Here is a 13,437-nt window from a genome sequence, read left to right as displayed (position 1 = left end):
GTTTTGGAAAGGTGATGGAGAGAATGGTGCTGACTCGCCTGGAGTGGTACTTGGAACATAACAATATATACCCCGATGCTTTGACCGGCTTTCGACGTGGACGGTCTGCCATAGACAATGTTGTTGATCTTGTCACGTCTGTACAACAGCAGAAAAGCCTAAAGGGATTATCAGCGGCACTTTTCTTGGATATTAAGGCTGCATACGACAATGTACTACATGAAACCATCCTGGACGCCTTGGGCAGCACTGGATTGGGAGGCCGCGTTTACCAATGGATCTACAGCTATTTGAAGGACAGAACCTTCTTCGTTCAGACAGAAGATGGCGCAACAAGGCAACATCATACTTATCGCGGCGTACCTCAAGGTGGGGTCCTAAGCCCCATACTTTTCAACCTTGCGCTCATCGGCCTCGTTGACGTCCTGCCACACTCCGTACATCTGTCGATATACGCGGACGACATCTGCATCTGGGCATCAGGAATCACGCGTCTACACGTACGAGCCAGGCTTCAGACAGCGGCTACACTAACGTCAAACTACCTTCAAGGACGAGGACTGGAGCTGTCATCTGAGAAATGCTCACTGGTTGCGTTTACGCGCAAGACAATGACGTCATACCGCATCAGAATTGATGGACACACAATCAGCTATCAAAAGACTTACCGTTTCCTGGGAGTAATAATAGGTCGTGATTTGTCTTGGAGCCCTCATATCGCTTACATGAAGAAGAAACTGACCATGATCACCCACGTCCTAAGGTTTCTTGCGGGAAAATTATGGGGTGCATCGGTACGAGCCATGCTTCAACTGTGTGCTGCACTTTTTCTTGGCTTCATGCGCTACAGCCTACCTGTGCTTGGCAAGGCCCGCATAACAAACGTACACGTCCTCCAGTCATTACAAGCTCAAGCACTGAGAATATGCCTCGGGCTGCCGAGATGCGCATCCTCAGCAGCGACTGTCGCAATCGCTCATGAACACCCTATCACAACCTACATTCGTGTCGATGCTTTAAGAACGCACACAAGACATGCCACCCGGATTCAATCGCATCACCTTGCCTCCCTTCCAACTTTCAGGCCACGCTCTGCGTTCTGCTCTATTATTGCTCCACATCGCACGGTGATTCCCACGAACTTCACGCACGCAACAAGACCGTCGTTACCATTGTGGTGTCTACATCCACTGGAAGCCCTGATAACCATCCCCGGAATGCAAAAGAAGAAAAATTTGTCAAATTTGGCCCTAAAACAAACAACAATACTGTTTCTGCATGAGAAACACAGTGGACGCATTCACATTTACACGGATGGGTTGGTCACTTCATCAAGTTCAACAGGCGCAGTGATAATTCCGGAAAAATCCATCACGATAAATTTCAGGACCTCGCATCTGACATCATCCACGGCGACAGAACTCGCCGCCATTCGTGCCGCTCTGGAGTTCCTAGTTGAAGAACCGCAACGGACATGGTGAATATTCTCCGACTCCCAAGCAGCTCTCCAGGGCATGGCCTCGCGATATCGCCATGGACCAAACGAACAGCTAATTGCTGAAATACGACTGCTTCATCACCGGGCTATAGAGAAACAACATGAAATAGCGTATCAATGGATACCAGGCCACTGCAGCATTGATGGAAACGACCGTGCAGATGAAGCAGCCCGAACTGCTCATGATGATGCCTCTTGTGTAGCTATACCATTATCAAGAATGGACGCCGCTGCAAGGCTTCGATCAGTTGCACGAGAACTGACACTCGCTCAGTGGAATTCACCGGCATTCACCAATGTCCGCCTTCATAATTTGGACCCGCACCTACAGCTCCGCCTTCCATCAGGAATAACCAGAGCAGAGGAGACACTTTTGTGCCGTCTGTGGATTGGGGTGACCTTTACGAATGCTTATTCGTTTCGAATCGGAATGGCCAGAAGCCCGACATGTGACAACTGTGGCTGCGCAGAGACTTTCTCCCATCTTCTCTGCGAGTGTCCCCGCTTCAGCGTGCCAAGAAAAGAACTGTCGAAAACTTTAGATAGAATAGACAATCGCCAATTGTCAGAAGAAAGGGTATTAGGACACTGGCCGAGACCGTCCTCTGCACGCAAGGCATTGAGAGCGTTGTTGCGCTTCCTGCGGGCAAGTGGTCTTAGAGACAGACCGTAAACAGCGTCATGGATCGTCTGATGACCTTCTCTCTCCTTTTTTTTACAACGTCTCTTTTCTCTCATCCTTTTTCCCCTTACCCCCTTCCCCAGTACATGGTAGCCAGCCGGTCTGAGAACTGGCTAACCTCCCTGTCCTTCCTCATTTATTCCTCCTCCTCCTTAAAGAACAAACGAAAACAACCAAAACGCTTAAAGAACTTGCAGCTAATTTGAGACAAATTCAGGGTGTGGTATCTACTACCGAGGAAAAAATTACTGCCATGGAAAATGAAATCGGTCAGCTAAAGCAATGTAAGGAAAAACTAGCAGAGTACGAAAAAAACTGCCATGGCATGACTCAGCAAATACTAGAACTGACAGCTAAGGTTGACGATCTGGAAAACAGAAGTCGTCGCAACAATCTCGTAATATTTGGGGTGACTGAAGAGCCTGATGAAGATTCGAAATCACGGAAAGAAAAGGTTCAACGAACTATTTTTACTAATATACTTGGTATTGCCGTAAAATCTGTTGAAAGGATCCACAGAGTAGGCAATCCTCGTAGCGAACGCCCACGACCAATTGTTCTACGACTTTTCGATTTCTCTAAGAAGTCTAAAATTCTCTCTTGCTGTTCCAAATTAAAAGACACAGAAATATCAATTTCGGAGCATTTTTCGAAAAAAGTGAGAGATATGCGCAGTCAGTTGTGGCTCTCTGCCGCAGACGAGAAAGCACAGGGAGCGAAGGTGTCCCTCGTGTTTGATAAGCTAAAAGTCGATGAAAAAATGTTTGTCTGAAACCCCGTAGAGAACGCCAGAGTAGAAGCTGCTGCAGAGTACTCTCGACCGAAAGTAGCTACAAGGGCAAGACCTGACGTTCAGAAGGCGGATTGACAGGGGAAGACCAAAAACTTGAGAATATTGTCCTTCAATGCCCGCAGCGTAGTAAACAAGCTCAGCGACATCAAAAATTTAATTCTGTGTCATCACCCGCACGTGCTGGTAATTACCGAAACTTGGCTACATGCTGGTGTGTTGGACTGTGAAGTAATTCCGACATCATATAAACTACTCCATAACGACAGGACTTCCAGAGGTGGTGGCGTAGCGATAGCCATTGAAAACAACATCAAGTTTTCTATTCTTGATGGAATTCCTGAACACGAAAGCTTATGGAGCAAATTATTTTATTCTGGCAAGACGATATTACTTGCTGGCATATACCGCTCACCCAATGCTGCGCCCCAGTATCTGGAAGCTGTTCACGACTATCTTTCGCACCACACAAATTCAAGGTCAAACATAATAATAACAGGGGATTTTAATCTGCTGGGGATAAACTGTACTGACATGTGTTACGACAGCAGAGATGCCAGAAGTGCGGAATCGTTGCTTTTCACTGCGTTCAGTTTTTCGCTGAACCAACTAGTGTCCGAACATACGAGAATAGGGGCGTCGTTCTCTCTTTTCTCGACTTGATGTTCATTGAAAATACGCTTCAAAACAGCACATTTAGCGTAGAAGAAGGTATTTCAGATCATAAGTTGCTTGTCCTGACTTGCCCTATCACAGTTATTCGCTCATCTACCAAACGACCGTGCCATTACGTAAAAAATTATGCGCGTGCAGACGATGACAAAATATCAGATATATTAGAACGCAAATTCGACGAATTTAGCGCCCTGAACAGTGTTCCGGAATTGCGGACGCGTTTTAAAGAAATAATATATCTTTGCGAAAACAACTTCATTCCCCAAAGAAAGAAACGGGTCAACAAAGATTACCCATGGCTAACACGCGAGATAATTCAGTCGAAACGAAAACTGAAACGGTGACGTTGCACAAAGGGAGATAAAAACGAAATCATTGGTATCATTGGCACTATGCGTGATAAAGTACGTGAAGCGAAATCACGAATTTACGGTGTAACTTTGCCAAGTTTTATGAAGGATGACCCTCAAAAATTTTGGCGCTACTTGACAGAAGATAGACCAACCATTGCTCAAATCAAAACTGGGAATAGAACACTGACTGAACCTAAAGACATTGCGAATCAGCTTAACAACTATTTCCAGTGCGTTTTCACACACACTGTTTCACAAGAGCCAATGGCGGACTATCCTATTGAGCAGCTTATGGAAAAATTATTTATAAGTGAAGAAGGAATATTACATTTATTGAATAACCTTGACATAAGGAAGTCCACTGGTCCCGACACTATCTCTAATGCATTCTTGAAGCGATATGCTGCCTAGATTTTAAAATATTTACTTATAATATTTAAAGTGTCTTTGCATACCTCGAGTATTCCTGATGACTGGCGCACGGCAAAAATAATTCCAATAATAAAATCTGGCTTTAAATTTGAGCCAAGCAACTACAGACCTGTATCATTAACAAGCACGTGTTGTAAGATGATGGAACACATAATTTTTAAATCTATTATCAGTCATCTAGAAAGGAATAACTTTATTTATAACCAACAACATGGATTTAGATCTGGGTTGTCAACACTAACACAGCTGGCCGAAATAACTAATGACCTCGCCAACGCTGGTAATACCAACAGTCAGGTTGATGTCATATTCTTAGACTTTTCAAAGGCGTTTGACGTGGTCCCACATGAAGATTTAATTACAAAACTACATGCTTTTGGTATTGATGACACCTTAATCTCGTAGATTTCCAGCTTCCTAATGAACAGAACACAACGTGTAGCCGTAAACACAGATATGTCCGATAGCCTCCATGTGTACTCGGGAGTACCGCAGGGTTCAGTCCTTGCGCCTCTACTATTTCTTATTTATATCAATGATATCCAATTTTGTTTCCAGTCACCAATCCAGATGCGGCTTTTCGCAGATGATTGTGTCGTGTATACAGTTGTAAGACATTCAGAGGACCAAATCGGCTTGAATAACTCTCTAAAAAATATTTGCGGTTGGTGCCAGAAATGGAGCATGAGACTAAACGCATCTCAAAACTAGATGTCTCATATTCACTAATAAGAAGAATCTGCTTAATTTTTGGTACACTTTAGAAAATATTGAACTCCCTAAAAGTGATCAGGTGAAATACCTTGGTGTAACGCTTTCAGCAAAATTAAGTTGGGAACCTCATATCGACACCGTCTGTAAAAAAGCGGTAGGGAAGCTATCCTTTCTTAGAAGAAGGTTGCGAAATGCTCCGAACCAAGTAAAAAAAATGCATACTAGTCACTTATTCGCCCTGCCTTAGAGTATGCCGACATAATACGGAGTACCCACCAGCAACACCTAATGGACAAAATTGAACGCATTCAGAAATTAGCTGCACGGTTCATCTACTCTAATTATTCGCGGCATTCGAGCGTCACCGACCTAATTATTGGAGCGAATCTTCAGCCACTTTCCAAACGAAAAATAATCTCTAGGTTAAAGTTCCTATACTTACTCTATCACGGTCATTTTAAGATACCACGCAATCTGTACTTACAGGACCCATTTAAACACTCACTCAGGACAAACCGTAATAAGGTCATCTTTCAACCTGCTAGCCGTGTCAATACACATAAGTATTCTTTATTCCCAATGGCCATTAGCTTTTGGAATAGGCTGCCAGTCATTGCTGTGAATTTTTCTACGCTGGAATCTTTTGTCGACTGTCTAGAAGAGATTGATTTTTCTAAAAATGTATACATGTGAATTATGAAGTATCCTATGTGTATCAATACTTTCTTTATTTTCTTTTTGCGGAGCGTTATTATGCCTCATGTTACCTCTACGTATCCACTCCTGCATGGGCCTGATTAGGGCCTGCAGTATGTACAAATAAATAAATAAAAAAGTGGGCCCAAAAGGTCAATTCTGATCTGGTCAAATGGCGTTGTCGGGGTCTATACAGGGTGTAGCAAACCGGCTGGTTTCGTCGGAGGTAACTTGCGCCAGTGGCAATTGAGGCAGGTCCGAACATGATGCTTCACGGCAGCGGTAAGTCTACAGGGCAGTAATACCTCTATCGAACTCTGCCCAAAGTGCGCGTGTAGTCTAAATGTCCAGATGTGACCTCGTTGTGGCACGCCTGCAATACCTCAGAAAGAATAGTGGTAGGGACGACAAGCAGGTAGGTGGACCTGTCTGACGAGAAGTTCATTTTGTAAAGGACATTGCTTCGCAGCCAGAACGACGATAGTCCTCTTGCAAAGCCCTTGAGCGCGTTCTAGCTTCGTCTTTATAAATAAATAATCAAGCCAAGTAGCTCAGGATCGTCATGCTGGTGATCTGCGATGGTTTACATGTCGAGGGTTTCGAGGGATGCTGTCTCTTCATCAAGGGAAGCAGCTGACTGTATCGATGATCGAGACAGGCAGTCGGCGTCCGTGTGTCGTTTTCCCGACTTGTACACCATCGTTATATCGAATTCATGCAGTCTAAGGCTCCAGCGTGTCAATCACCCGGAAGGATCTTTCAGACTTGTTAACCAACAAAACGAATGGTGGTCACTGATAACCTTGAATGGGCGGCCGTACAAGTATGGGCGAAATTTCATAACTGCCCATACTACGGCGAGGCATTCCTTTTCATTGGTCGAGTAATTTGCTTCTGTACGTGACAGAGTTCTGCTTGCGTAAGCGATCACTCTTTCCTCGTCGTACTGGCGCTGCACAAGCACCGCTCCGAGGCCAACATTGCTGGCGTCAGTATGGAGCACTGTAGTGACTGTGTCATCAAAATGGGCAAGCACGGGGGTCGTCTATAGACGTTGCCGCAAGTCATTGAAAGCATCTTCCTGTTCGTCACCCCAAAGAAATGCAACGTCATCCCTCGTGAGACGAGTTAAAGGCGACTCAATGCGCGCAAAGTCTGGAATAAACCGCCGATAATATGCACAAACGCCTGACTGCCTTTTTATCTGGTGATGTTGGAAACTGTGATGGCGGCAACTTTCTCAGTATCTGGACGAACTCCTGCGTAACTGACGACATGGCCAAGGAACTGTAGTTCCTCAAAGCAGAAGTGACATTTCTCCGGTTTGAGCGTCTGGCCTGCGGCCCGTATGGCCTGCAAGACCACTTGCAGTTGTTCAAGGTGTTCATCAAACGTTGTATAAAATACAATTATGTCAAGGTATAACAGGTACGTTCTCCATTTAAGCCCAGAGAGCCCGGTATCCATGAGACGCTGGAAAGTAGCAGGCGCGGAGCACAAGCCCAATGGTAAGACCTTAAATTCGTACAGTCCGTCCGGCGTCACGAAAGCGGTTTTTCTCACGATCCATGCCGACTTCAGTTTGCCAATATCCACTCTTTCATGGAAGAGAAGTGGCGTGTGTTTCGAAGCCTCATCATTTTCACTGGTATAGCGCACAACGACAAGGACACACACAAAGGAGAGATGCACACACACACAGCGCTAACTTGCAACTAATGTTTTATTTGCAATCACACACGCTGTTTATACAACAGTAGACCGATAAAACCTGGATAATGTCACGTCAAGAGTACAGCACAGCCCATGCACGTGTCATCACCGATAGCGACAATCTACACTAGCCCGTCAAAGTGAAGATTCCAGATACTTCTTTTCTTTAGATGATAATGCTATGGAAGCCGCACTCACACATTTTTCTTTCATTTTGTCTATTTCAAAAGCTTCAATAATGTCACGTGTGGTTCTGTCACGGGCCTTAAAGAGTATACGGGTGTTTTGGAACATAGGGACGCAACCGCACTCTGACAGTGAAGGGCCAAGTGACCACACACAGCTCTTTCTACATTGTACTTGTACTCCTTTAGTCTTTCGTTCACACACCTTCCAGATTGGCCTATGTATTCGCAACCGCAAGTCAAAGGAGTGCTATAGACAACACCACAACAACAATTCACAAATTTCTCCCGGTACTTAATCTTACAATCCTGTTTCCCGCTACTTTCTGCATTGAGTGTGCAAAAAGGTCAATGCAGAAAGTAGCGGGAAACAGGATTGTAAGATTAAGCACCGGGAGAAATTTGTGAATTGTTGTTGTGGTGTTGTCTATAGCACTCCTTTGACTTGCGGTTGCGAATACATAGGCAAATCTGGAAGGTGTGTGAACGAAAGACTAAAGGAGTACAAGTACAATGTAGAAAGAGCTGTATGTGGTCATTTGGCCCTTCACTGTCAGAGTGCGGTTGCGTCCCTATGTTCCAAAACACCCGTATACTCTTTAAGGCCCGTGACAGAACCACACGTGACATTATTGAAGCTTTTGAAATAGACAAAATGAAAGAAAAATGTGTGAGTGCGGCTTCCATAGCATTATCATCTAAAGAAAAGAAGTATCTGGAATCTTCACTTTGACGGGCTAGTGTAGATTGTCGCTATCGGTGATGACGCGTGCATGGGCTGTGCTGTACTCTTGACGTGACATTATCCAGGCTTTATCAGTCTACTGTTGTATAAAACAGCGTGTTTGATCGCAAATAAAACATTAGTTGCAAGTTAGCGCTGTGTGTGTGTGCATCTCTTCTTTGTGTGTGTCCTTGTCGTGGTGCGCTATACCAGTGAAAATGATTAATCTCAACCAACTAGCCCGGCAACGTGCCTTAACAAAGTTCATTTCGAAGCCTGTCGATCCAATCATCTATGCGGAGAAGTGGGTACACGTCTTTTTTTGTAACCTGATTTAGCGTCCGATAGTCCACACAGAAACGTAGGCTGCCGTCCTTCTTCTTGACTAGAACAACAGGTGACGCCCAAGGGCTTTTCGACGGTTGAATCACGTCGTCTTCAAGCATTTTTGTTACCCGCTGTTTGTTCTATCGCTTCTCATTATTTTGAAGCCACACGGTTCGGATTTTGATGGATTGGTCTAGCCGTTTCCTCTGTGATGATACGGTGGTTGGTCAAGGCCGCCCTGCGTATACTTTCGAGGTCGACGCAAAAGAGTCTTGAAACTCGGCTAGCAGCCCAAGCAAGCGTTCCCGCTGTTGCTGAGTTAAACAGGGCTGACGTCAAGGTTACGTGCTAGGTCATGTGGGTCTTGTGAAGGCGTTGCTTCGAGTGCTGAAAGCAGTTACGAACATCTGTTATCTCGTCAAAATATGCCAAAGTTGTGCCTTTTGGAAGGTGCCGTCGCTCGTAGGTGAAATTGGTCAACAGCAAGTTTGTTCGGCCGTCAGTGACATTGACTATTTTTCGTGCTACTGAAATCACGTGAGTGAAAAGCAGCGAGGTTAGTTGGCCGGCGACTTTTTCACCGTCGAACGGTACGTCACATGCTACTGAAACGAGGATACATGATCGAGGCGGCAGGACTACATTGTGGTCCTTGAGACGAAAGAATTTGTGCCCTGGTGATGAAGAATCAGTCAGACGAGCACTCTCGTAAAACGAAACCACGTGGTCCGGGATGTTGATTATTGCGCCATGCTCCCTCAAAAAGTCCATTCCTATAATTAAATCTTTCCTGCACTCTGGGAGAACGATGAAAGTCGTGACGAAAGAGGAATCTGCTATGCGGATTCTTGCTGTGCATCTTTCAGTATAGGGAGCCGCAATTGACGATCAGCTGTTCTTATATGTGGTCCTGTCCATGGCGTTTTTACTTTTCTAAGATGATCGGCCAGCTTGTGACTTATTATGAAAAATAGGAGTCAAAAGCTTCTGAATGTCTTCTCAAATAATATCTCTGATCAGGTCACGTAGGAAGCCCCGATTGTCCAGACTCACTGAAGTGGCGTTGAATGGGGTGGTAGTGGACGAGCGATCATACTGCCTCGATCTTTGGTGCAGAACACGCTCAATGGCAGCGGCTTTTTTTATTAAATAGGCCACGGTAGTTGGGGCATTGCGCACAAGTCCGGAGAACAGTTGTTCCTTTACTCCGCGCATAAGGTAGTGCAACTTCTTTTCCTCCGACATAATGGGATCAGCCTGACGACATATGCGCGTCACGTCTTCAGCAAACATTGCCACAGTGGCGTTAGGTTTTCGAAGTCTTAACTCGAGCAACTGCTGAGCCCGCTTTTGACGGTCGACGCTAGCAAAGGTGTCATTCAGCTGCTGACGAAACTCTTCCCATGTCGATATAAAGCCTTCTCGATTCTCAAGCCACGTGTGAGCGCTGTCATCGAGAGTGAAGTACGTGCGGGCGAGCTTCTGTTGAGCATTCCACTGGTTGATGTCGGCAACGCGTTCGTAATGCTCAAGCCAATCTTCAACATCTTCGTGTGGGGCACCACTGAAGCGATCAGGTACGAGTGGCTGAAGAAGTGTTACCTGGGCTGGATTGGGAACGGAGCTGCCTCGTATCCCTTGGACCACCTGTGGCTGGCTGGCGGAGGTCATTGGCAAAGGTACAAAACGCCTGGTAGAATGTTCGTCCAAGGAAGTCAGCTCAGAAAAGAGGCCTAGCAACCGCCGACTGAAGCGTTGCACTGGTGTCGTAACAGGTGGCTGCGTGTCGGGACTTGATGAACTGCTGCCAAACGGAGAGTAGTGCATCGGCAGGCTTGCAGTCCAGCACCTCCACCAAAGTCGCGGTTCAACGTAAGCAGATCACCGAGACGTTAAGTCCGCGAACGGACGGCGTGTGTTTTTATGCAGGAGCCAAGAGGAAAAGACATGAACACAAGCACGTCGTCTTCTTCAGTCTTCCTTTTCACGAGAATGTTGGCGCGCACATTCGCGGGCATGGCAATACACACACACATACACACACACACACACACACACACACATACACACACACACACACATATATATATATATATATATATATATATATATATATATATATATATATATATATATATATATATATATATAGTGGGAGTAATAATTCAATGGGCCAGTTAGTCTTCGTGAAGGTATGGGATATGGCACAACGGGAGCGTTGTCAACAAGGATAAATATATTTATTTCCCAACAGTTTCGGGAGGGGACCTCCCTTCATCAGGGGATGAGTTATACTCATTTTAGAAATGTATATAATGGCTACGAAAGCTGCATTACATGTCACACTGACAAAAGCTGGCCCACCAGCCGCAACGTATGTGATTGTTAAAAGTGTTTCGTCGTACGTCGTGCTTCCTCGCTTCCGTTACACACACACACACACAGACACACACACACACACACACATATATATATATATATATATATATATATATATATATATATATATATATATATATATATATATATATATATATATATATATATACTATATATATATATATATATATATATATATATATATATATATATATATATATATATATATATATATATATACACACCACACTGCTGAAGAATAAAACTTTTGCTCACTATAGCTGGTCACACTGCATTTATTATCACGCTACTTAAGTTTGCTCAAGGTTTAGCGTTCATAACTGTGCGATTGTAAATTAAAAAAGCAACTATTGCGCATATCTGAGGCACCACAACAACGCTTCGATGTCTTGTATGTCTGCCTTTATACTAGAACAGGCACACACAAGTAGCTCTAAGGAATGTAGCGTTTCTCGCGCTGCGCTGACAGTGCAACGCGATGCTGAGAAAGGTGTTTTCAACGCTTTGCTACGACGTCACGGTGGTGGCACCTGCCCGCCGCTTTGCGTTCTACACCTTATCACCTCCGAGACTGGCGCGCATCTTTCTCCGCGGTCGCGCGCGCCTTCGTTTTCGAAGATAACTGCCAGATGGCGCTTGTGTCTAACGTGCCTCGATCCGCTCGTTCGCCTCCGCTGCACGCTCGAGGCACTCTAACGCAGTGCCTCCAGAATACCATTCACTGATTTTCTTGCGCAGAACATCAAATAAACGTTTTGTTCACTCTCTCCAGATGCAAGACTATCATCTTTCGACGACATTGGCGGTGTAACATGCAGATTTGGAGCCAATTTTTTTTTACTGTAAAAGCACCCAGGAATTGCATTGTTATAGTAGCGCCGCTTAGTTGTAAACCATGTCAGTGACGAGAAAAAAGGTGGGTAAGTGGCACGGGGGGAAGGGGGGGGGCTCGTTCAAAAAATGTCGGGGCGAGAGGTTCAACCCCCCAATTACTCCCCCCCCCCTCTCTCTTGGCTACACCACTGTCAGCTTGGCTACTACTAGCTACTAAAGCCGTGATTACAAGGTAAAGTGCATATTGCATACGTCATTGAAGCCTTAAGCTAGCTATTGTCGCATTGTGCTGTGCGGCGGAGAGCTTTTTTTTTTTTGTGCTCTTCACTTTGGGTATGATTTTCGTGGATGGCTTCGCAGGAAAAGAAAAAAAAAAACCTGTTCGGAATGCTACGCAGCATGAACGTTTACGAGAAAATCGTTTCTTGGTTGAAGAAAGTGAGTCGCCGCTCGCGTTGTTAGACCGTTACATGTATTCCAAATCAGTGCGTGTGATATTGTGTGAAAAGTGCAGTTGTGCTTATGTTGAATTCCAATGGCGGAGTCGGAGCAAGTTTTTCTGCTCCTTTCAGAGCAAGTGTGTTCCAATGACAGAGTGAGAGCGAGAGTCAAAAGTTCCAATGAGAGAGCCGGAGGGGATTCAGAGCGGGAGTCCCTCCGTGGAGCAGGAAAAACTGCTCCGCCGAAATCGGTGGAGTGGACCGGAACTCAGCGTGACGTATTTCCTTTAACACGTTTGCCTGCTTGGGGGCGCGGCTGGCGCGGAGCGAGTTGTGTTGATAATGGCAGACGGCATGGACGGCTCGGCTACCTCGGCAAAGCGTGCGACAATGCTTCTGCTACTCGATAGTGACAGCAGACATCGTGGACAATAGCTGTTGCACGCTTGGCGTGATATCCATTCCACACAGGTGAATAGCGCTGAACAAGCAAACGAACGATGCGGCGATGCTGGTAAACCACGTGGGAAACAGACAGCGGGAAAGACCACGCGCAAGGTATCCTGGGTAACGCGGCAGCTTCCGCCTTGCTCCAGCTGGGCGGGTTGTGTTCCGATGGCGGATTTGGAGGATTTGCTCTACGCCAGAGTCGAGTACTCGCTCGCGAAGTCGGTCGGCTGCACCGACTCCGCCATTGGAATTCAACATTAGTGTCGTTATCGGTTGCGTTAGGAGATTTCTTGAAGCTCTTGTAACCAGTTCAATAAAAGAGAAGTGGCGAATGTAGAACAATGTTTGTTAGCTAAAGCTACGACGTGATCTTCTGAATGAAGAATCCTACAGCTCACATGGCACCTAAAATTGCTTAGTTTTAGCTGCGGCAACTGATTGTTTTTCGTGAAAGAGCGATGCAAAGTGCGAAGAAAATTTGCGCGAAGGCGGGCAAAAAATGTTTCCAACTTTTTTCTTTTCTT

This window comes from Rhipicephalus microplus, chromosome 2 (genome assembly GCF_043290135.1).
Source record: "Rhipicephalus microplus isolate Deutch F79 chromosome 2, USDA_Rmic, whole genome shotgun sequence".
Taxonomy (NCBI): Eukaryota; Metazoa; Arthropoda; class Arachnida; order Ixodida; family Ixodidae; genus Rhipicephalus; species Rhipicephalus microplus.
Note: the sequence above shows the minus strand (reverse complement) of the source record.